At 39.3% G+C, this 26,368-nt stretch overlaps 3 long non-coding RNA genes across 3 annotated transcripts; 2 read left to right on the forward strand and 1 right to left on the reverse strand.

The window, feature by feature from the left end:
* The first annotated feature begins 2,684 nt into the window (after nucleotides 1-2,684).
* On the forward strand, nucleotides 2,685-10,874 carry LOC121885135. Its single transcript, XR_006092469.1, has 3 exons — nucleotides 2,685-3,385; nucleotides 3,546-3,726; nucleotides 10,432-10,874. It is a non-coding gene; the product is annotated as an uncharacterized LOC121885135 (long non-coding RNA).
* LOC121885136 lies at nucleotides 6,715-10,947 on the reverse strand. The gene is made up of 2 exons (XR_006092470.1): nucleotides 10,868-10,947; nucleotides 6,715-7,154 (listed from the first exon to the last, which is right to left on the reverse strand). It is a non-coding gene; the product is annotated as an uncharacterized LOC121885136 (long non-coding RNA).
* Nucleotides 10,948-11,310: 363 nt separating this feature from the next.
* Nucleotides 11,311-13,473, forward strand: LOC121885137. The gene is made up of 2 exons (XR_006092471.1): nucleotides 11,311-12,656; nucleotides 12,971-13,473. It is a non-coding gene; the product is annotated as an uncharacterized LOC121885137 (long non-coding RNA).
* The last annotated feature ends 12,895 nt before the right edge of the window (nucleotides 13,474-26,368 follow it).

Below are 26,368 nucleotides of genomic sequence, written 5' to 3' on the forward strand. Positions count from 1 at the left end.
AGCTCAGAGTACAACCGCCATTCCTTTGCATTGGAAGGAGCCAGCTGAGGTGGTTTGGGCATCTGGTTTGGATGCCTCCCTCTGGAGGTATTCAAGGCACGTTCAACGGGTAGGAGACCCCGGGGCAGACCCAGATCAGAATGTCTGGGTGTCTTTACTCAGTTTGATGCCACCATGACCCGGTCCCGGAGCGTTGGAAAATGAATGGAGGGATGCTTTTTAAAGGAGACATATTCTGCTTTTAGTGATTTTCTGTCATTTATATCCTGTTCTGATGTCGGATGTTAAACATGGTCAAAGTTATAAAACTTGAGATGAACGTATGTAAAAATGCTCCCTGCAAGTCAAAAGTCAGGGCTTCAACCTGCTATGAATGCTTCATTTGCAAAGTCACCTATATTTCCTCCTTGTTATGATATCAGATTGTTCATGCCCATAATCAGCTGTCTGTTCTGTAATATTGGTTGCTAAGGTGGTTGCTAAGGTATTTCAGATCTGATTCAGCTCCAACATGTATGGATGGATTTGAGAAATTGAAAGTTCAAGTAAAGAAGGAGAAAAAGAAGTGAAATCCTGCTACTATAATTTGCTTACGAAGCCTATGGAGCCGGAGGAAGCTTCCTGAAGCTGACCAATCAGAACAGAGTGGGCTCATCGGCGGGCCTTAAAGAGACAGGAGCTAAAACGGCCTGTTTCAGACAGAGGCTGAACTGAGGGGCTGCATAAAGGACCAGTAGAAGATAAATAAGGAGTTTTTAAATGGAAATCATGCAAAGATATTCCAGTAGAGCCTCAGAATATAAATATACACCTGGAAATGTGCTGAATGTTGTTTTTGAACTGTTACATTTCAGTTAGTAAATCTGATACTCAGCCCTGTTTGTTTCCTGTCTAAAAACTTGCTGCTGCTGTTGCTCCACCTGCTTCACTACATGTCTTCTACTGTAAATGCTTTTATCCCTCATTAGCAGCCTCCTGCAGGCTCTGTTCTTTGCGTTTGTATTCATCTCTCTCGTGGTCTCATCTGCTGCTCAATATTCCTCACAGGGAGTGACAGAGACACGAAGTTGTGACACCAAAACCAATTTCATTTGACCATTTTCTCATCAAACCCTATGAAACTTTAGTGCTCGACTTAACAGGAAGCCTTTAGCAAGTTGCAACATGAGCAAAAATAATTAGATCCCTGAATGAGCAGGACTCTGAGTGCAAGTAATTTCATCTCAATGAAATGAAAGGTGATGTAAGAAGTACGGTGCAGAGCAAAACACAAGGTCCCCGCAGAAAAGTACATGTGAAGAAATGAAATATTTTTAATTTCTTTTTCATAAACTTGGGGGTATAGTCTGCCAAGGCCTCTTTTAATCCATTTCTCTGTGATAAATGTTGGTACCTTGGTCTGACAGGAGCTTAAATTGGGTGTAACGGTGTGCTGTGAAGCTCCTCGGGGCCGTTAGGAAAGAGTCTCTGTTGACTGTTATGTTTTCTTACAGTACAGACCGACGTTGACTTGAAATAATTCAGAGAAGGAAATGCCAGCATTGAAGATTGGTGGTATGTGTGCTTCAAATGTTGGCAGGTGTATTATCTTAGAGTGCCATATTTCCTTCCGTTTACTATTCATGATTCTGAGGCTCGTGGATGGATTGCCTCCAAATACACAATTTTTCTCCCCTGAAGACATGGTTTGCAAAATGTCCTGTCATAATAATAATACTTTTTATTTATGTAGCAGTTTTGAAGCAACATGCTTTCTAGATTAAAATGATTTACAGAATGAAAAAATCAGAGACACATGTGACCCATGTTTGAAATACAAGGAATAGAAACATTAGAGCACATACTGTATATCAAGCAGCACTGAACACATACATGAAACAGATGAAAGTACAAATGAAAAGAAGCAAGTTCATATATAAACAAATAAGATGCAAAAAAAAGAAATAAGCTTCATGTGAATAAAAGAACAAGGCTATAATCATAATCTGTAAATTTGTCAAAACTGTCATAAGTTTGACTTTAAAACATTGTCACAGTTTAAGGTGTAAAACTACAAACTCTAAAAGTAAAGAGGTCTTTTTCTGAGCGTTACAACCCCCGCGAAATGACTTGTCTCACTATCAGAATTAAATCCGTTCGGTCCGATCACATTTCAAAAGCCTCGAAGAGCCACATGATAGAATTGTTTTATCGCCATTCAAGTTAGCCGGAGGGCTAAACTGGAAGTAGCTGACTCGGCCAGTGAAAGTCACTAGTGCACATGCTTTTGAATGGGGCCCCGCCTCTGACGCTGTATCCAGTTCTCTTTATACATCCATGGCTGAAACTCACTATAAAGCTCTATAAAGCTGAGGAGAGTTATAAAAATATTGATTATATTTAGTGGCATCTAGTGGTAAGGTTGCAAATTGCAACCGACTGAGCATGTAGGAGAACCTACGGTGGCTGTGAAACTTGCAAAAGAGAAGGCAAAAGGTCCTCTCTAGAGCCAGTGTTTGGTTTGTCCGTTCTGGGCTACTGTAGAAACATGGCGGTGCAACTTGGTGGGCTCTGTGGAAGAGGACCCGCTCCCTCTGCAGATATAAAGGGCTCATTCTAAGGTAACGAAAACACAGCCATTCTTATTTTCAGGTGATTATACACTAATTACAACATACTTATGAATATTATATTCCATTCTGCTAGATGCCACTAAATTCTTCACACTGGTCCTTTAAGGTGATCAGAGAAACTTTCCTCCTTCAGCAGATGAACGTGAAGACAAACTCTGTTCCTACGTCATTCTGCACGGAGAAGCTTAAACATCACAGTGATGGAACAAGAAGAAAAACACATTTTTTGAGCGGAGACTTTAAAAAAGCTGTCAGCAAGTCTGCCTCCTACTGAATACAATCTCATTAACAATTTACAAGACTGATGCAACTTTTTGAAATATCTTTCTCCCCTTTACGCACCGTGTTGTCAAAGGTCAACAATGTGTAGTAGGAGGTTAAAAAGAACCAAACAGAGAAGATGAAACATTTATGAGTCGAAGCCAGAGGTGTTACATAAACTAAATCTTTAACCAGCTCAAATTCTTGACTTGTGCTGGCCTTGTCTCCCATCAGCCTTTACTCCTGTTCCTGTCTGTCTCCGTAATGGAGTGTGAGTTATCTTGCCTTCAGGCTGCGTTACAATCCGGAGATTCAGCCATCAAGCCCGACTCTGTCCTCCACAACCAGGCGGAGGAGACTGTGTGTGTCTCTTCTGGGTCAGAGCACTGCAGAGCTGGAGGGAATAACGTTAAGACACAGTTTGATATATGTGCGACAGTCACGCTGCACTCCTCTGACCCGGCTGTCAGAGGCGGCGAGCTGCAGGAGGGAAACAGGGATATCATCATTTGGTGTTTGTCTCCTTACATAAAAAGCACAAGTACTTTTCACACGTTTATCATGATACAGGAAAAAATAAAGAAGAAACAAAGACTGTAAATATTTTTCAAAGAAGAGTACTTTAAACATGTCCGGAGGGGATCTTAACTACATCTGTTTTCTCGATAAAAGTTATTTTCAGCTACTGTTCACAGACAACTGCAAACAGACAGCTAGACGGAGTGCCACAGAGTCTCAGAGGGGTATATCCTGAGAGGAAGGAGGAAGCTGCGCCTTTGTTCCTGTAATTTTCATGCAAATCATCGTCTGTTGTGCCAGAGACGAGACAGCTGGAGGGAAAAGAGACAGACAGGTATAATGATCCTTACGGGGTTGTAGCTTCACAATAACAGGAAACACTGTTAATTTTGGCACCTTATTCTAATTAAGGTTTTAAAGGATGGGTTGCCAGTTTTTTTAAACGTAGAATGTATGCAATTTCTGCTGCTCTCAATCAAAACAATAAGAAAAGACGGAGTTTGATGATGTTGTGAAGTAGAGTTGTTGTCTTCATCATTGCAATCAGTTTCTCCCAGTTAGGATTCCTTCAGTGTTCATCGTTCAGCCGAGCTCTGTTAACCCACAAAGGTCTCCTCCTCTCTAAAACAAACAGACCCGGTGATTAAAACAGGTGAAAACACTAAATAAAGCAGTTTGATGTAAAAAAAAATCAGTGTTTCTCTGCTGCTAATGTTTGCTCAGCTTGTTTCTCTGATAACTTAAGATCCAGACGTCCGATGACTAAAATCCTTCATCCAATTAAAATATATAGTTAAAAACAACAAAGATCTAAAAAGTTTATCATAAAAATGTGGCTTCAAACTGAATGAAAGTCAATTTATGACTGGCGGACAACCACAACACTGATGTATTGTCTTGTATGCGTATACTACTTTGGTAGATGGGTCTGACGCCATTGACAGGTGACCAAATAAAATGGACCATTACCTTGATTAAAATGACAGATTTCTCTGGGTTTGAAACTTGTTGGAAACATTTGGGATGATGTAAGTGCACAACAAAATATATAACACAGGTCTAGTCATTTTTAGAAATTTTAATGCAAAATAGTTAAATATTATAGCTCTAAAGTGTGTCTTAAAGCAACAGTCAGGAGCCCAAATGAACAGTGAAACCTGTTTTTCCTGCTGTAATCATTCCTCCTGTTCATACTGACCATTAGAAGATCCCTTCATAATGACCTTACAATGGAAGTGATGGGGGACAAAATCCACAGTCCTCCTTCTGTGCAAAAATGTATTTAAAAGTTTATCTGAAGGTAATATGAAGCTTCAGCATCCAAATGAGTCAAATCAAGTAGATATCTTTCAACGTTACAGTCTTTTTAGTGACAGTCTGTCAAAAACGTAATGTAATGACACAGCTATCATGGTATTATGTTTATGATTGGATGACAAAATGTGGTGATTGTGTTGCACTTGTGCTAAATTGGTTATATTTTGGTTATATGAGTATTTATAGCTAGTTTAATTAGCTAGTACACTACGCTATGTTAGCTAATTTTTCCGAAGAGCTGTGCTGATTAGAGACTACTGACCAATGGGTTTCCATGTTTGTTGACCAGGTAATAAAAGTCCCCACACAAATCAAAGTGAGTGTCGGTCCTCGTCTCACACGCAGACTGAAGAAGAGTTACCATGGTTACATTTGCTGTAGTACCCAGTTGTGCCACTAGGTGGAGTCTCTTGCTGTTTAATGAGATGGAGTAAATTGTAAATCCAACGCACCTCCTGCTGTCCAAGAAAAAAGAAAGCGTGCATCGCTCTGCTGACCGTGGCAGTCGTGTTGATGAACACTGCAGAATAAAGTAATTGTTATGTGGCAGCTGTCTGGTTCAGCTCGCTATCTGAGGCTCATGTTAATGCTAAATTAATATCTTCAACAGAAGCAGCTGCTCGGTTAACACAGGCTGAGAGCTGAGTGTCAGACAGCAGGGAGCACTGCTGTAGCTGTGGTGCTAACAATCAGAACAAGCAGGACCAACATGTTCTCACTCCCAACTCGTCAAATATCGACGCTTGGTCAGGACCCCCTGGCGTCACTTTTTAACGCACTGGGTACCCCTTTAGCATCCTTTTTCAACACGCAGTATCACAGTAATTATATTTTATGGTGTGACAACGTGGTGGTTAAGGTCTGGTTAGGTTTAGGCACAAAAACCACTTGGTTAGGGTTAGGGTTAGGGTTAGTTTCTGCCAACAATATTACAAGCCATCCATCAACCCCTCCACCTCCAAATAAGAAAGTAAGTCAGCTTATATAGATGTCGTGAAGTAATTTACGTCACTTCAGAAATGTTGATATGATACCTATTGTTGAAATGTTAATATGTTCTGTATTAAAGGTGTTGAAATGTACATATTCAACGTATCTGTGGTTTGCAGAAACATACAATGCTAATATTTTAATCTGGTGACCAGGCTGAAATTTGTCACCTTATGTAGACGTCATCGGCCTCATAGCGTCTATTTCAGACATTGTGGGAGTTCAACAGAAGTCTATTGGACTACCCAGCACGTTAAAAAGTGACGCCACGGGGTCCTGACCAAGCTTTGATATGTGAGGAGTTGAGAGTGAGAACAGGTTGGCAGGACACGTGAATCCATCTAAATCTAAAGTGTTGGACTGTATAAGTGACACTCCCCTGCTCTAGGCATAAATGCATTTTAGCAGTGGCAGTAAATATAGATGTCCTGCATTGAAAAAGCTGCCAGACAGTATTGTGTCTGTTCCAGTTGAGCAGCCGTTTCCAACACCTGGACTAACGTTAGCTACAGTAAAAAAACAGGCCTGTGTATTTAATATAAAACCTGTCAGACTGAAGGCTGTTGTGGGGAGATTTTATATTTATTCATAATGTTACAGGTTATTTACTGTTGAAGGATGCAGCTCTCTTGATTAGTGGAAAAAAATGTGTCACATTTGTTTTAATTGTTAAATATGTCCAACACATCTGGTCTTATTTAATTTGTGTCCTTTGATGAAGCTGAAAATTGTGCAGCTGTTTGGATTTGACTGCCAGTTGTTAACAGATGGAAGCTTTGCAATTTAAATGAAGTCATTATTTTGTGTTTTTTAATGTACAACTCTAGTAATTTACTTTATCTGTTCCTTAAAATCATAATGTACTTTTCATGTGTTTTATTATGGATAACTGTCCAGGTTATCTCATAAATTGTTAACAATTAATCAATAATTATTTGTTAACATGGCTGACTATCAATTAAGGAAATTGCTTAAAATTTGCAGCCCTAGATTAGTAAACACACCAGCATCTCAGTTCATTGGTTATTTCATTTAATAAATACAGAAAAGCATCACATTCACCAACAATCAACCAAAATTCGAGACCATCACTTGAAATCATGAATTACTACACAATATTCTGCAACTCTGATTATAGATTCCAATATTGCCTCTACAAATTATTTTATACTTTTATACTGTTTATCATACATACAAGAAAACCATCCAATAGTTTTCTTGTAATTATGAGACAGTAAGTCATAATTAAAGATAATAAGATAAAGAAGAAAGAAATTCTTTGGTGAATTCAATGTGCTTCCGCTCATACACATAGACATATACACACTGTAATTCATCACAATAAAGTATTTACTCCCATCATATTTATCTTATTAAGGCAGAAAGGTCTGCCACAGGTGCTGCTCGTACACTGCATCCTCTTCAGCAGCGACATCCATCTTCATCGGTTCCCGGCTGCAGATGAAAACCGAGGAGAAGGAATGAAAACAAAGAAAACATTATACATACAATAATTATGGCAGGTTTTTTTATTTTTTTATTTCACACATATAAAGATAAAACACGTGAATGAAATATAAAAAAAACTATGTGTGAGGATGTGGTAGAAATCTGTAACAGCTTATATGAAAACCACATCCAAAAGACATACAAAAAGTAAAATGCAAACATACAAAATCACCGATACAGTTTAAATATAAGTATTCAAAAAACTACACTATAAAATAAGTGTAAAATTATAGTGAAAAATGCAGAGTATTTCCATGTTAACAGTATGAACAATAGTTACTAGGAATGCTTATTGATTATTGTTCCAAATCAAATGTTTTTGACAGCAGACAATAACACAAAGAAATCCATTAAATGTCCATTTGTATTCCACAAGATAACTCCATGATATTTGATAGAAAACTGACCACATGATGTTTTATACAAAGGAAGATGAAGCCTGTCTAGTTCGATAATTATGAAAGTGTAAATTACTAAGAAAATTATATCTAAAACTGTGAGGTAAATTATATCTCACTTTAAAGACTAATGTACAGATTTGAAGAATTTTATTATAAATCATTAACTGCAATTTAATAAAAGAAGTGCACTTAGTACAACAGCTTTAGGAAAAGTTGTTAATCTAATAAACTGTTTCTGCAGCAGTTGGAAAAGTACTTGCCAAAACAATATTAGAGTATGTTAAATATGGATACATTAAACTGTAATATAATGTTATTTTTCTCAGAATCCCAAGAGATTTAGTGATCTTATTGCAGACAAAAGGTTTGGACTTCCTCTGCTGAAGTCTATGTTTCTGATTTAAATATTTATTACTAGCTTTTACTTTGGAGTCCTGTAAACTGAATATTCACTCTTATCGTAGCTCCAGTTTGGTCTCCACTGACTCCTGAGAAAAATATCTGACTCCTCAGTTGCTAAATGTTCCACTTTCTCCACCAGCTGGTCTCTATTTCACAATGGGATCAAAACATAATAATAATAATTATGGACTTCTTCCTTAATTATCCTTTTCATGCATAGTAGTCACTACAGTGGACAGCTATTCAAAAGCCGTTTTCTTATATATGCATGGGGTTTTAATGGTATAGTTGCACATCAGCCAACACAGTGGACTCTAGTGTGTCATCCCATACACTGCCATCCATTGGCCAGCCTTTGTAAGGGCAACACAAATTTCTCAAAACCAAGATGGCCGACTCAGCTAGACAGCTAGCCAACAACTAAGGAGTAATACAATTGTTAAAATTTCCAAGTATTGATTTTATGTTGGGAGAAAATGACAATTAATCATCTGTCCACTAAGTTGGACTAACTCCTTGAAAAATGCGTGTTTAAAAAAAATGAAGTTAAAAAATTTTTTTTCATGCCTAAAGAGGAATAAAAACACTTAGGAAAAAAATCCTGACTGAGGTTATCATAATTCATGCATGAAAGGGTTAAATGGAGTTTTTTTTCCAAGGAAATTTCAATTTTCCCTCTAAATAATACCAAATTTAATACTTTTTACCCAAAAAAATCTTTGGAAATGATCAGGAAATTATTAAAATAGCTGTAAAACAAAGCATAACTCATGCATGACAGGGTTATTGAAATATAGATGCAGGTTGTTATATAGAGTTTTATGTTCTTCTGTCTTTCTTTTGTGTTACTGTATCATGTTGTTCATACAACACACTAGTTTGTTTCAAGCATTTGGCCACCGTATGGACGTCTTTACTCTTCCCAATGACGAAGAGCAACAGTGGAATAAATGTGACTACAGCTTGGAAATTTGAAAAAAGTTGAAAACTGCAGTGTGCTTGACACTTAAGGGCATCGTAACGCTCACATCAGCCAGACATAAAGTTTATAGCAAAATGTATCGCCTGCAATAGTGGAGATTGCAAGTGTCTGTCTATGTTTAATAACTCCATATATTGGGGATTATTGCAAACTATTACTGTTATGTGAGGGGTATTGATTTTTTTGGGGGGGGGGGAGTCAGATGGGGTTGGGGAGAATTAAACCTCAGAGCTTTGTGGAAAACATTAGTGTCAAAGTATCTTCAGAGAGAGACAGGTGAGATGAGTGCAAGCAATAAATTGAAGATAACAGCTGGAGTCCTGGGCTTTAGCTTGGCCGCCGAATGATTTGGATGACTGTACACGGTGTCTCCTGGTTCACTGCTCCCTGGATGTCTACTATTCAGTCTTTCATTTGAAATAGTATGCGTCAAAGGATTCAACTTAATTTATCTCCCTTTTGAGAGGAGTGGACTGAAAGTCGCTCACTTTACTTTGTGTTATTGGGCTGCACAGATAAGGAAGGCGAGGTACTGTTTTCTGTTCAGTCCTTATACTCACTCAACCTACAATACCTCAGTTACAGTGAACAGTATAGAAGTTACCCTAAATTAATTTGTTGTAAATACAATAAGTGTCTGGAACATGTTTAAAGCTTCAGTATCAGGAGTGGAAAGTAACTAAGTACATTTACTCAAGTACTGTATCTAAGTGCAACTTTAAGGTACTTGTACTTTACTTGAGTATTTCCATGTGATGCTACTTTATACTTCCACTCCACTGCATTTCAGATTTCAGCAGCTTTAGTTACTTTTCAGATGAAGATTTGACACAATGGATAATATAACAAGCTTTTAAAATACAACACATTGTTAAAGATGAAACCAGTGGTTTCCAAACTTTTTGGCTTTTGACGTCTTACAAAAAGCAGTGTGTAGTCGGGGTCACATTTCACATGTCTATGAGTTGTTAACAGCTCCACCAAATAGTGATTTTTCCCTCTAAACTTCTCACATGCTTTCATTTCAATAAATGTTCAAATGATCCAATATTTCAGCAAAAATCAAAGATTAGAGAAAAAGTCCAAAAACTGAAAACAGATTTGTGTATCAGAACTTTGTTTTTTCTTCTTTCCTCTCCCATTAATCATCTCAGATTTATCTGCTGACCCTTTGGAGGGGCCCGACCCCTAGGTTGGGAACCACTGGACTAAACTAGCTAACTGTATATAAAGTAGTGTAAACTAGCTCCACCTCCAGCAGCTACAACAGTAACATGCTGCTCTAACACTGATGCTTCACTATTAATAATCTAATGATGTCATATATAATAATATATCAGTCAGAGGGACCAAACCACTACTTTTACTGCAATACTTTAACTACATCAAACTCATAATACTTATGTACTTTTACTTTAGTATTGTCTTTTAATTCCAGGAAGAAGAAACTCTGGATTTAAATTTTTGGCAGAGAAACCTCTCTCCAAAATCTCACCTGTTCATTGAGGAATATTTACTCTACTCTTCTAATGATTTTCAGTCAAGACTAAAGCTCCATTAACATTACTGGAGGAGATGAGGAATGAAATATTCTCTGTGCTCCTCAGTTACTGAACTCATGCTGTGGATGGGAATTCAACCATGGGGAACTGACAGCATAAGGTCTGTAATAGACAGAAGATACTGCGTGAAGCCAATAAAAATTGTCTTCCTTCTCATTGTTATATCAAATGTGAACACACATGAAACACATATTGATATCGTTCAGTGTGACCTACATTTCCTGAGCATATCATTATCTCAGATATGCATCACCAATAAATCTCCATGAATCCACTTAGAAACCAGAGAATAAAAGAAGCTGCAGAATTTACCTTATAAAGAAAGAGAAGAGCGGTACCCACTGGACCTGTTGCTGACATCAGAACAGCTCATTTGATGAGCTTGATGATGGGGTCTTGCCATGGATGTATTATATGAGCTGGATACGGGACTAAAAATGGCGCCCATTCAGTCCTCTAGGAATTGCTCGCCTGGCGCATACACCAAAAAAAGTTTCTAGCTTCCGGGTTTGCTTCCGCGTTGTTCGGCCCACTGAATATGCGCAGTAGTGTTTCCCCCATTGGCCCCGCCCATGAGCTCCTGCTCGGCCCATAGACTTTACATTGTGATGACATCACAGATTTTTAAATTGCTTTTCTCGGCTCGAGGAAAGTTTTATAAACATGAAACCTCCTTGGATCAAAAGTTCATAATAGAAAGAGTCATAATTGACGTTGTTTGCAGTTCAAGGTGTCCAGTCAACAGTTTTACAGGCGTCTCTTTTACAATGGTGGTCTATGGGGAAAATGCTTTTTGGGCTGCAGGGCGATTTTTCGCTACAATACCGCGAGTGGATACTGGGAAAAAATGGCTGCAAGGCTGAGCGGCGGCACCCTATCCAGCTCTTATTAGACATCCATGGGTCTTGCTCTCCTGATGGTTTCATTTTTGTCTGTCGTCATACTGGCTCTGAAATAGGCCCATATGTTGGCGTTTCCATTAGCAAAAATATTTTTGTTGTAGGAGAATAAGCAATGCTTCCCACTGAAAAAACTCAAGACATCCACTTAATACAAGCATGTTGCTCCAGACGGGATTTTCTGGGGACCATGAATGTCTGTATAAAATTTAATGGCATCTGAAACTTGTGGAGATGTTTCATTCTGGTGGTGGACCAACTGTCAGAACAACACTGCTAGCTTGGCTAAAGATCTATAGTTGCCCTGGAAAACACTTATTTAAGTGCTTACAAATAAGGAACTACAGTGTGTGTTAGTAGCACAACAGTAACCTCCTCAGTTCATTCTTCAGCTATTGTTTTTTTCCTCTTTAAATTAAAATTGTTTGGGGCAAAGTGGTGAAGTGGCACCATCAAAGCTTCCTGGTCATGGAGAATCTGACATACGCTACTAAAGAGAACCTACAAAACAAATACTGCTTATCCAACCAAGAGAAAGAAATGCAGCTTTTGTGTGACAGAATGATGAATTAGTTAATAATTGCATAGACATATTTATTAATCATTATTTCTAATTCTTAGTTGTTATTTTTCTCTATGTATCCAATAGCTTTTTGTGTTGAAAACCAATAAATGTATTTTACTACAAACAACATAAATCTACAGATCCTGGGAGGGGCCATGGAGAAAAGAAATATTGATTTGTGCTCTTGATTTAGTAATTCGTGCCTTGGATCCAGCTTGGAGCGGTAACTGATGCTACAGGGGAAATGTCTTCTTTATTGCTTTCTTAAAACTTCCATCTGACTCGTAAAAATAGTTCAATCGAGAGCACAAATGATTGAATCAGGAGCACAAATTATTAATTTGGGAGCGCAATTCATTAAATCTAGATCACAAAGTATTCGTTTTTTTTTCCCTCCATGGACCTTTACAGGCTCTGTATATATCAATGGTTAATGGTTGTAAAATAGGATGTATGTTGAAAGAACTGATTCGCAGTCATTACTACCACTTATCCAAAAACTCCAGGGACCAAAGGGGAGCTGAGGAAGCGTATTTCGTGTCACTTCTCTGAAAGCTCGTTTTGTCATATTTACACTTTACCTCAAAGTGCTGAAGTGGTTCCATAATGCAGCTGGAAGCCTTTAAACCTGCTTTGTGTAAGTAAGACACATAAGTCAATGAGGAGATATACAGTCTTGCTGTACAATAACCCTGCAACAGTATACATACAGTAGATGCACCTGATAAATTACACATTTACACACACACAGACACACACACACACAGACAGACATGCACTTGCAGACAGTACCCGGAGAGCTGGAATGCACCATTGTGAGCCTTAATCTTTCATTCAGTTTGAGTTGAAAGAATTGCCTCTGGCTATAAAGGAATTTCAGCTAATACTGAAGGAGTGCTTTTATCTCTTTCTCCTTTTTTTTTACTTTTGCTCCCTACGTCTTGCTTCAAGGATTTTCTGAAAGTTTTCAACTCCGCCTGGACCCAGACCTTCAGAAAGTTCCTCCTGACAGCTCTGCAGCCGTTCCACCGAGCTGACTGTAATATTATAAGTTGCACAGACTTACAGTAACTCCTCCAGAAAGTCCCTTCACAGTGTGAGATGGTCTTACTGCAACTTAAATTAATATTACATCTTAAAGAGTAAATGGCCACAGGGCTAATGAGAAGAAAGTCTGCTACAACTATCAGGGCTGATCAGCATTAACGCTCTGCTGTACTGCTCAGATCTCTCTAATCCAGCACTCTTCAGTTTAAAGCTGAGGAGGTGACGCTGAAGAATCTGCTGGAGAACAGATTAAAGCTGTGCAGACAGAAGTAATGATAGTGTCAGTGATGATTGTAGAGAACTATACAAGAACTCAGTGTTTCACTTTGAATTTCTGAAGTTGTCTGCTGGGCTTTTTTTAGAGATGTAGTATGAGTTAATATGCCATTAAAGTGAAATTAAACTGCCTTTTGTCCACCACAGCTACATTTCTTCTCTGTAAATCACTTGAGAAAACATCAGAAACCAAAAGGGTGAAAATTATATGTAAGTTCTTTGATTTCATGATGGCGCCACCTATTTTTGCATCATTTAGATTAAAGGAGACGTATTATGCTTTTCCTTATTTTCAGACATATATATCATGTCACCATATTGGATGTTCATGTTAAAACTGGCTGATGTGTCAAATAACGAGGTAAACGTATGTAGCAGTAATCCTCAGACTGCTCTGAACGCTAAGTTTCCAACGGTTTTTTCTACTTTCAGCCCGAGCTGACGTCCGTTCGTGACGGATTTCTTTATATGGACATCTGCTACGTGCACAGCATGCGAGTTCGCTGCTCCACTCCGAGAGTAGTTACGCCAAGCTACGACTCCATTACACAGCGCAGCAAAGTAAAATAAGTAGTTTACCTGTTGGAGGTGTGCTGGCTGTCTGCAGCTCTTCATCAAAACATCATCATCACTGTGCCTGTTTCTGCTTGTACTCTTCCTCCCTGCGTTATTCCAAACTGATCCGCTGAACAAATAACTCCAAATAGCTCCATGTGTTGTAGTTTCGACCGGTTTTTAGCGCCGCTAACCAAGCTCTGCTAAATCAGTGAGCAACACGTTTTTCCTTCCTATAAATTCTTCACAATAAAAGTCTCCCATTAGTTATTCATTTAAAAGCTTTTAATTTGAAGCAGTAAAGCAGGAAATGTTTGGTTTGCATTGATGGTAAAGTTACACAACTCTGATATGTAAAGTTGACCAATCAGAACAGAGCGGGTTCAGGGGGGCCTTAAAGAGACAGGAGCTAAAACGGTGTGTAAGAGAAACTGGTATATTGAGGGGCTGCATAAAGGGCCAGTATAAGATAAATAAGGAGTTTTTTGAACTTTGAATCATGCGGAGCTACTGAAGTGGAGTCCAAAAATAAAAATTTAGAGCTGAAATAAGCATAATTTGTCCTCTTTAAATATCATTCCATCATCAACTTACGTAGCTGGAGTCATTACTTCCATGCAGTATATCAAATCTTTACACAAAGCGATAACGTGTCGTTCTATCATCGGCAGAGCAGACGGTCACACTGAGCCTGCATCCTGCTACACTGCTGAATGTAAGATGCTACAACCTACAGCCACCACAAGGGGGAGCTACATCCTGGCTTCTCATCTAACTTACAGACATGAACACGCATCTTGTCCTGCACCTTAGCTTGATGAACGAGCCGGAAAAATTGCACCGCTAACATCAGTTAGCAGGCTAGATAGCTAATTAGCTCAGCTGCAGCACATTAAACAGTGTGTAAACTGTTCAGACCCGTTAGATGCTAGTTTGGTCGTTGCTCTTCAAAATCCCTGTTAGCGACACACTGTCTGTCCATGTACTTGTAGCTACAGCAGTTTGTTTACTTTGTCTCTGTTAACACCGGTAGCCTGCCAGCTGCTGTCAATCAAACACAGACACCAACACTTATATTTCCCCAAAGACCTTTTGTCTTCATTCTATAAATGCAAAACTATTAACAATATATTTTTTAAAAATAACATGACATTATTTTTTAGGGATTATTAAATGTGATTTCAGTTGGACTTTAAGTGTGTGTTGCCAGTATGTGTGCCAAGAAATTTAAATGAGTCCATGACGGTTATATGTGGGAGATTTGGGTGCAGCGCTGTGCCTGAAATCAATTCTAAGTTTCTGGGTTTTGGATGTGTTGAGCAAGAGGTTGTTGTTATGTCACCAGGTGACTGTTTGGGCCTCCAGCCTCCAATAACTGTCAGTGCTTTTGGACATAAGGCCTATTATTTATTTAATTTATCCTTTATTTAGACAGGAAGGTCCATTGAGAAACAAAATCCCTTCTCTCAGGGAGTCCTTGTCAAGACGGCAGCATAAGCAGTTTCACCTAAAAAAAACAATTTCACATAATAGAACACATAAAACATAAAATACATAAAAACCACACAAGGGAAAGAGTAAAAGAAGAGAAGCATCCATCAATATTCATAACGCAGTCCACCACAAGTCAAGGATTATGTAAAACAGCAACATGTTTCCTTCAGGGCAGTTTATAAAAGACCTTTAAAGGTATTCAAAGAAGGGAATGCTTCTAAGGAAGTTGATATTATGTGTGTATCATTAGTGTACTCACAGTAAAGACTTTTACTGAACTGTGCTGTGACGTGAAAGTGTTTGTGTATAAAGAGAAGAACCAGTGGCAAGTTTAAAGAGGACATTATACACACTTTCAGGTCTATATTTATATTCTGGGGCTCTACTGGAATATATTTGCATGCTTTACAGTTTAAAACTCATTTATCTTCTACTGGTCCTTTATGCAGCCCCTCAGTTCAGCCTCTGTCTGAAACAGGCCGTTTTAGCTCCTGTCTGGGCTCATCAGGAGGCCCCGCCCTCCTGATGAGCCCACTCTGTTCTGATTGGTCAGCTTCAGGAAGCTTCCTCCGGCTCCGGAGGCTACGTAAACAAACTATAGTGGCAGGATTTCACTTCTTTTTCTCCTTCCTTACTCAAATACATCTGTACATGTTGACAATGTGAACAACACATGGAAAAACAGCCATTGGTCGGTATCATTGGTCGGTATCTGCAACAATCTGACATCAGCAAGGTAGCAAAAAACCGTCACAAACAAAGCGTTCAGGGCAGGTTGAAGTGCTGACTTTTGATTTATTCATACATTAACCTCAAGTTTTGGAACTTTGACCATGTTTAGCATGCAATATCATAAAGTATATAAATAATAGAAAACCACAAAAAGCATAATATGTCCCCTTTAAAGTTTTTTTCACCTTAACATGACCTCCTTTCCCACAGGAAGCTCCTGACCCAGTAGTGTTTGCACGGTCTGATGTTCATGTCCATTAATATATTGAAGAGCTGTGAAGCCTGAATTTTATAATGTTAAACACAGTGAAAGGCTCTTAATAAATGAACAATTAACAAGTCTAATTAAACGAAGCAAAAAGCAAATCAGTTAGTTCCATGTGACATCAGGACTGCCTGCTTTGCTGAGCAGCAGTCAGTCTTGAGAACACAAAGGATCGAACTCCTCCAGTCAGGACAGATAGATAAAGCAATCTATCTTTTTCTGGGACAAAAGCTTGGTCTCTGACTCAGAGGTGCTGATCCTCATCTCATCTGCGTCACACTCGAGTGCAAACTACTCTGAAGGTCACAGCGTGGAGGAAGGACAAAATCACCCACCAGGAGCAGGGATACTGCTGTACCTTTTCTGTCACATTCAGTAATTACAGATGACAACTGCAACAATAAAGGAAAGAAGAGCTTTCTAGCAAAGCATTAAGCTAGTGACCGACCAAAAGCAGCACCTGTATTTATGAAGCACTTCAGAAGGAATCAGTCCAAACGCATTTTTTAAGTTTTTCCAGGAACATGTCTGACTGCTTTAAAGCACTCAGTGTCAATTCTCGCTGGCTCTAGATTGGACGATTCACGTCTCTAACCGCTTGGAAGCGCTCCGTGTCACTTCTCGCTGGCTCTAGATTGGACGGTTCACGTCTCTGACCGCTATAAAGCGCGCCGTTTTGCTTCTCGCTGGCTCTAGATTGGACGGTTCACGTCTCTGACCGCTTTAAAGCGCGCCGTTTCGCTTCTCGCTGGCTCTAGATTGGACGGTTCACTTTTCAGAGTGCTTTAAAGCACAGGTTTTCCCTCCTTGTTGGCTCTAGATTGGACAGTTCATGTATCTGACCACTGTGTTAGTAAAATGAGACACAAAGACACAGAGACAGGAATGTTACCTAACAACCAGTGAGCCAAAAACTAATTCTGTATGTGTCAGTTTGACATGTCTGCACGTTCACACACTTGGATATTTTCTCATCATAGATGCAAAAAATCCAAACTTAGCTCTCCCTTATAAGCAGGTCTGTCTGCAATTACTGCTAATGTACTCTGTCTCCATGACAACTGTGTTTTCCTGACAGGTCCTAACTTTGATCCTGTGATCATCAGGGCTGCCTCAGTGCACCAGCTAACAAGGCTGCGGTTGAAGTGTGGATGTGTGTGTGTGTGTGTGTGTAAGGTGAGATATACAATAGAGCGTAGTGTGGGTTCACTGCCGGTAACGTCTTGTCTCGTTCCCTCTCCGTCTCCTCTGTTCTACCCTCTTCTCTCTTTCTCTCATCTTCTCTGAAAGACCAGGGAGCTCACACACAGTTAACAAGAGATAATGTGAAGAACAGATACATTTGTTTGGCTCAGTGAGTATGAATAATTGGTTGTAAATTTGGATCAAGAGCTACTGTAATTGCTAGGATTGGTTACATCTATCAGAATGTACCACAAATCCCAAACAGCGGCTGTGAGCAGCAGCGTTAGATTTTGAATCCATAATGACTGATGTTGTGAGAATAAAAACTTAATTACACGGTTGAAAAGCTACAAATTTACAACCACAAAAAACACATTTCTCTGTGAGGTTTGGTTGGTGATACTGAACCCAATTCAAAATGAGCTCACAATGAGACTAAAATTGCATGAGATGTTCATTATACACTCCTCACTCGAGCCCCAATCGGACGAGATTTATTTCTCTCGAGGAGGTTGGGGTTAAGTAGCAGAGAAGCTGCTCTACGCTGCTGGAGAGACAATTATTTTCCTCTCTTACAATAAACACTGAAACAGCAATGTTAGTCAGAAAATTACACTTTGATTTCAATCTTCTCATTTAGGCGTTTTCAAATCTGGCTGGCAAAAAATGAACAAATGATTCTGAACTGCTGATTCTGATTCTTTTATACGTATTGGGATTGTACTGGTACTGTACTGGTACCGTACTGGAACATACGGCCTACAGAAAGTAGACATATACTCACACTCTAAATCCTAAAACTAGAGTCTAGACTGGCTTAGTCCTGCCTACTCAGCTGTATATGTTACCAGATGAGCTAACAGCAATAAAAACGCAGGCATTATAACCTTAAAAAGCTTATTTGAGTACTGTTTGGCCATATTTAGCTGCTTTAATTAGTGCAAGTGGTGACTGACTGACACGTTTGTCCTTCTGGGCTTACCCCTAAATTCCTTTTTACGGAGGCCGAGTTAAGCAGCACAGAGCAGATCGAGCTGGGCAGGAAGTCAGACACAGAAACAGCATTGAGCATCTGGTCAATTTTCAAAATAAAGCACCCTGTGCAGACTCCTGGTCGTCTATCAACAATAAACGCAATTAAAACAGACGAATAAAGAAACCATTTAACTGCGTAGCTACTTAACCACAGTAGAAGCACAAAAATCAAAAATGACCAAATCAACGAAAGCTGAGCAAGTTAACAAAATTGGGCAGTTTAGTTGCCCTGCTACTGCAGTAATTACGGTAGCCTTAAGGGACTTTATCAGCTTTGACTAGGCTGCTGTAATTACTGTAGTAGGAGTGCAACGGACTTTAAACGACGGATGGCTTCCCCGCAGTGAAGACGCTCTGCTTCTGACACGCTCTCGGTGGAATAGGGCGCTGTGCAGAGGACGGAGCAAAACCGCATCGAAGCCGGAACGCGGCGCACACGCGCCCGGTGGAATCCCGGGGTTACCGTAGCTGTGCTGCTGTGCTGAGACCGTTCAGCACTAAAAACCCATAAACTAGACTCAACTCAGCTGCTGATACTGATACCGGGATACATCCCAATTCCCTTATTTTATCGTGGACTCGGTGCATGTTAGCCAGTTAGCTTGTTAGCCTGTGGATACTGTTCCTACTGAGACTCACTGCTGCAGTTTCGCTGATAGTTAGACGACTTTAGTGCCTGTCGGTGTTAATTTTTATTTAAATATACCTTTATTGTCTCAAGGTAATTTATTAACTCTGCGACTGTCATGATAAATTGGTCATATTTACTGTTAAAAAGTAAAAACACACGTAGCATCAACACAGTAATCACAGTAAGTAAAAGACTGCAGGAAAGTTTACCTGTCCACAGAACATCTTATATTTATATTTCCATTTTCTTATTATTTCAGTTTTACAGTAAACGATTTATGCAGTAAATGTTTGTATGAGGAGTTCACAAACCACTAGTTCAATTTAAGAATTCACAGCATCAACTCAGTGTCCATCCTAGAGAGGTATTTCTGGATATTCTCCGGTGGGTTGAATGCATGACAGCCCATGTAATTCAATGCAGCCTTATGGGAGTTGCCTCCAATTATTAGCCATCATTACCACCTCAGCTCACGCTGAAACTGTCTCTCTGAGCCTCATTTTGTTTTCTCAGTGTGTGTGTGTGTGTGTGTGTGTGTGTTCAGAGACAGACAGCGCTGTCTCCCACCAGTTATCGACTAAATTACTTCAGTTACGGAGAAAAGTTTCATTTCAGCGCATCTTAAAAAGTCAAGTGTGTCATTTTCATATCCAAGGACGCAGGAGACGATGAAGATGTCGTGAAAGAAAGACTGGTGAGTAATTTGTGCTTTCTAATCACTGCCTGCGGCAGCTGTGTCATATTCATCAAACTGAGAACACCAAGACAGCGCTTCAGAGCGTCTCTCTAATGCATCATGAGCACATGGGAACTTCTGACAGACTTCAGGATTGATTCTTTCTATTACTGATTTGGGTCACTTGAAGTCTTGTCCTCACAGACTCCAGGAAGTTTTTTTCAATATAATGTTTTTTTCAAGATGACAATAAAGAAAGTCAAATATAAGTTAAAAAAAATACAAGAGATTATTTAAACCAGGCGTCCACAGTCTTTTTTGCGTCATGGACCATTTTGATATTTCCAATTTTGTTGTATTTCATTATGGTTACTCATTAAATTAATTACAGGTGTTTCCCAATCAGATTGGCAGTGCTGAAAGTAACTAAGTACATTTACACAAGTACTTAAGCACAATTTTGAGGTACTTTTGAGGTATACTTCCACTCTTCATCTACATTAATTCAACATGAACACTACAAACGCATCATTGATTACATTTCTGACCTTTAATAATGAAGATGACATCATGGTTTACAGGTCCATGTGATGAACTGATGATACGGACGTGATGATAAACAGATGTTCTGCTGTCAGAGAAACTGTCCGGTGCAACACGATCGGTGCTCTTCTTCTTCTTCTTCTGTTATATTTATTTCATCGTCAGGTATAAAAACCGGTGTTTCAGGCAGCTTATTGATGTGAAAACGACGGGTTCAGGGTTTATCTTCAGCTTGTGCACGTGCCGCAATGACTGAGATTTATAAAACAGAACTCACAACTTTACAAATCTGATGAAAATAACACATCTGACACATTTCTGTCATGTTGGTCATGAATCTATGCAGTTTTTTCCGGCTCCTGCACTCTCGTCGCCTGAAAGGTGCGAAACAACAAATACGGGATACGCTGAGGCAACGCTACACTCCTGGCACCAATCATAACAGGTTTATCTGGAGGTAAAACCAAAAGTGTTTCTCCAACTTCATTGCAGGAAGACTGTGTGCACACAACTATAAGAAGTACAGTAATCCAGTTGAACAGGAAGTCGATCAGTAAACTGTTGACAATTTAAGTAATAATTTTATCGTTTTGTCTTCCAGATATAATCGTCTAACCTGTTGGTTTGTGTCCAGACTGGTTCAGATCTCAGCCATTAACTCGGTGAGGTAATGTCATGATTACTGATAGAAACGATGGACAAAACAATGAAAATAAGACCTAAGTTGTCATAAACCGGAATTGTTCCTGATGGCAGTTACATAACGTTTACAGAGCGTTCAGTCTGGGTCAACAGAGCATAAAACCGCTGCAATTATCACCCAAGTACTCCCATCATCCTCCACTCTCAGCCTCATTATTATCTCTCTGTCTGCGTGTGACTGGAGACGCTTTTAACTTCAACCGCCTTGACATTTTCAGAGATGGACCTTTTCAAATTCTTGTCTTTGACATTATCAAAAAAAAAAAGGCCTTTTTTTGGACCAATTCTGAAGCTACATCCCTCCTCCAAGTATTTCAACTTGTCGCCAGGCTGCGGAGCACTCAGCGGAAACCCAGTGACACAGCACGAGCTTCAGGAAAGAGCAAACGTTTCTTATTGTGACTGAAAGCGATGTGAAAGTGACAGTGAGTCATTCATCAGTGTGAGAGCGCGCCACGCTCATCTGTATGTGTGTGTGTGAGAGAGTAAAATACTTCACCGCTCTTCACCGGGAACGCCAGACGCCGCCTTTGATTTCGCTGTAACGTTTTTCTTTAATGGAGATGACATTCTGTTTGTCTCAGTGTGCATGAAGCTGCGGGACTGATGATGTGTGTTTGAGACAAAAGAGAAAATGTATTTCAAAATAGTGTTAAATGACTTCTCACCATGATCGTGTTGGATTTTATTAACAGTATGTTGCAGCTTTGTTGGACTTTGCATCAAGAACTTATGAACAGTTTAAACTCTGTAAACAAAAATATGTTGTTCAAAGTTTAAGACAGTTATTGATTGACAGAAATTGATTGATTTCTGTCAATAACTGTTAACTGTTATACTGGGCTCTGTTCATGCATGGTGTCCACTACAGCGGACAGATATTTGGAAGCCATTTTGAACCATTTAAGTTGTAGTACCATGTCCTAAATACCAGGTGGAAAACCCCCAAAGTGTCGTCTACAATTCCATCTGAATATCATTTTTGACTCTTTCTGTGATTTTGAGTTATTGAATCATAAATTCAAAACGGCGGAGGGAATAAGAACAGGTAAAAATATATATTTTTCAACTAAATAAGATATAATAATAATAATAACTTTATTTATATAGCACCTTTTAAAAACAGAGTTTACAAAGTGCTTTGACAGACAAAGCAAAAAGCAAAGACATGAAACAGAAAACAATAACAGATCCGACCTTAAAAAGATGGCGGTCAAAGGCAAAGAAAGACAATAAAGAGATGATAAAAAGTTTAAAAGACAGATGATCTAAAGACAACATCACATAAAAGCAAGTCTTTATTTATTTATGATTTAAAAGACGTCACTGATTCTGCGGAGCCTCATCTCCTCAGGCAGGTCGTTCCAAAGTCGAGGGGCCCTGATGGAAAAAAGCACCTTTAGATTTAAGCCTCGACTTTGGAACAGACAGAAGGGCCCCAGCTGAGGATCTGCGGGCCGGCTCGTACGGGGGTCAACATATCTGTTATGTAGCTTGGAGCTTCAGACCCAGACGTGCTTTAAAACTGATCAGTGAAATCTTAAAATCAATTCTAAAACGAACAGGGAGCCAACGGAGAGAAACCAGAATCGGGGTGATGTGATGTCGTCTGTTAAAACCAGTAACCAGTCTGGACTAGTTGGAGGCGGAACAGGGATTTTTGTGTTATAGCGGAGAGGAGGGAGTTGCAGTAATCTAGTCTGGAGAAAATGAAAGCGTGGATGATTTTTTTCCAAGGTCGGAATAGGGCATTAAGCATCGGCTTAATTCTGCAGACGGTTCTGATTTGGAGGAAGCAGGACTGGACAACTTTGTTAATGTGTGGTTTGAAACTTAGACCTGAATTGAAGAACAGAACTCTTCATGTAGGTGGATAGGGGACCAAGTATTTGATAAGTACTTGATAAAAGTATTTCTAACATAAATACTTTTATCAAGTTTTTAATACTGAAAATACATCTGTCCACTCCAGTGGACGTCATGGGTATATTCTGCCTATCGGGCCTCTCTATTGTTGTTATTTAATGTTCCTATGTGTATTTATACCATTTGCTCTTAGTAGTAAAATAATATATATAAAAACATATGTTTTTTTCCCTATATTGATTTCCATGAATCACTTTTTACAGTGGACACATTTCAAAATACAATATATATATATTTTTTAAAGTTACTGACGTGATTTTTCACTTGTTTAAGAGTAAAAATAAACAATAAAAAAAAATTATTACTCTTTGATTTCATAATTCATGCATGAAAGGGCTGAACACCTCCTCCACATTACCACCAACAAATCAAAGCAGAGCTGAAGCTGATCTGTGAGGAAGAACGTGACGTGTGTCTCTGGTTATTCTGCGTCTGTTCGACCGTACGAAGCTTCTTCCTTCTGACTAAACAAAACCAAACTGCTGATGAAGGCAGAAGCTGCTCTGTGGTCACGATGTCTTCTGAAAACGATGATAATCACAGTAATGACGCTGAAGGAAACAGTTGGCGGGATTGATACGGAACGCAGGTCAGCTCAGAGCGCCGCCATCTTGGAGGATGAGGAAGACTCCTCTCTCCTCTTGGAAGCTTTCGATTCTGCTAATTTTGCTTCCTCCCCATCCTCGCTCCTTCATCCATCAGCCCATCACACACAAACCGACGGTTTAAATGTGTCTTTGATTAAGTCGAGATCTTAGATCTTCCATCCAGGGCTTTCTAAGTGAACCTCGAACACGTTTTAAGACCCGGGGGGGGATCACGCCTTCCAGTCAGCAGCTTCTAAGCTTTGGAACAGTCTTCCAACAAGCTTAAGGTCTTTAGATGATGTGGACTCCTTTAAAAAGCAGCTAAAACCCCATTTGTTCAGACAGGCATTTGGGTAGTATGTGATATTTTATCTTAATTTGTCCGTTTTATCTGCTTTCCTTGTTTATCTGATGTCTTTGTTTTTTATTTATTCTGATTTTATTTTATTTTTATTTCACTTTATTTTATTTTATTTTATTTTTATTTCACTTTATTTTATTTTATTTTATTTTTATTTCACTTTATTTTATTTTATTACACTTTATTTTATTTTATTACACTTTATTTTATTTTATTTTATTTCTTTGACTGTGAAGCTCTTTGTAACTGGTGCTTGTTAAAGCTGCTATATAAATAAACTTTGCTTGCTTGGATTAGACGAGGATCTAATGCAGGAGTCTTTTACTGCACAGCAGCAACCCTTCGATCAGAATCTTTTTATTGATCGACCAGCTGATCTGAAGGAACAGTTATATATTATATTACATATGTGTCAAACTCGTGGCCCGCCACGTCATTTTATGTGGCCCGCGAGAGAAAAAGGTCTGATTGTAAAAAAAAAAAAATAAGTCAAAAGCGGGCATTGACCGAAAACTACATTTCCCACAATGCATGCCAATTATGTTACCCAGGAAGTGACGGTATCCCGCCGCTAGACTGCAATGTATCAACATCAATGTGATTTTCCCAACAAGTGGAATTGAGAAAAATAAATAATGAGCCCAAAATGTCCAGAAAGAGAAAAACTGATGCAGACGGAAGCAGTTTCAAGAAAGACGGGAAGAAGAAAACATGTTTGTGTTATGAGGCGTCGTCTGTGGTCAAAGAGAACGATCTACGTCGGCATTTTGACACCAAACACGGAGCGGAGTTATTAATAATAATAACTTGTGTTGGATGTTATTTTTCTTTATTCTCTTGGATGGTTTGATGGTTGATTGATGGAGTCATGTGGGTTTCATAACCTGACAAATTCAAAAGATTTATGTTATAATCACAAAGCAAGTATATATATATAATATTTGTAACTTGAATAAGTAATACATTCAGAGTTATTTAACATTAAGGAGTAGTTACATTTAAAAGTTACATCTGTCCCTTTGAGGGCAACGATTATGCTGATGTGGCCCTCGGTGAGTTTGACACACCTGCTGTAGACGATTCAAACTACCCATGTAAACAGGACAGCTGTCGAGTTATTCATAAAATATTACATATGTGTAGAATCTGAATCATGAATGAGTCATGGAAACACTTTTTTCAATGTTTTTTTCTTCATAATCTAAAAGATTTTACTTTTCTTCTTCTTCTCTTGTTTTCTGAAAAAAGAAAAAGACGCCAGACTTTCTATATCTGAGCTCCTTAGATCTTTATTTATAGCAGCTGTTATTGCTCCCTCGGGTCTGTTCTGTTCTTTCGGTAATAAACTGATTTTAATTGTCTATTAATCGCCACATTCTGTGAGGCCTGACGCTGCATTAGATCCATAATCAGAAGTGAAGCAGCAGCAGTCATCAGGCGTTTTTTTTTTTCCTTTTAAACTGTTTCTTAATTAGCTCTACACATGTGATAGTTGACTCATGTGTGATCTAACGGTAACAGTGTTTGACAGTTAAGACGCTGCGTGTCACGAGTAATCGTCGTCTCCTCTACGCAACGCCGCAGCGAGTGAGGAAGTCCTGTTTGGTGAGTTAAACGTCCTCACGTCCCCAGGTTGTCTCTCTCTCTCTCTCTCTCTCTCTCTCTCTCTCTTTCACATCCCTGCTGGGAGGAGCTGAGAGGTGATGAAGAAGTAGTGAGGAGAGCCATGTTAGCTGAATGGAAAAGCATCTCTCATCTCCTCCCTCCCTGATTTACTGCTATAATGTCAGATATGTTCAAACGAGCAGAATTAGCAGGAAGGCCACTGTGTAGGTCAGTGTCATAATTCGTTAGACTGTGTAGATGTGTGTGTTCAGCTCCAACATGAACCCGACTTGCTGAGTCAGGAGGCTGAGGCAGAGTATCTGCCGGGCTGTGTGAGGTCACGCCGGGTGATGATCACATGAGTTATCAAGACACATCATCAGAAGCGTCGGAGCCTTTTCATGAAGGGCACGACAAACATCGACTGTATCAGCATCTTTCTGAGTAATTGCTCTCCTTATTTTAGCACTTTCTGCGTCTTTTGATGTCCTGCTGTCATGGCAACCGAGACAACCGGAGAGAGAGAGAGAGAGAGAGAGACAGCAGGAGCATCACTTCACTGAGATGAAGAAGAAGAAGAAGAGACTGACCTACAGTTTTATAGTTATAAAGGATAACACAGGATACACGTTTTAGTCACTTGATAGCTGTCAGTATCCGTCTCATCCCCTCCAGCACTTCTTCCAGCTGCTCTCATCAGACTGTCGCTGTAGGGTAACACCTTTAAAA

The sequence above is a fragment of the Thunnus maccoyii genome, chromosome 19 (assembly GCF_910596095.1).
Source record: "Thunnus maccoyii chromosome 19, fThuMac1.1, whole genome shotgun sequence".
NCBI lineage: Eukaryota > Metazoa > Chordata > Actinopteri > Scombriformes > Scombridae > Thunnus > Thunnus maccoyii.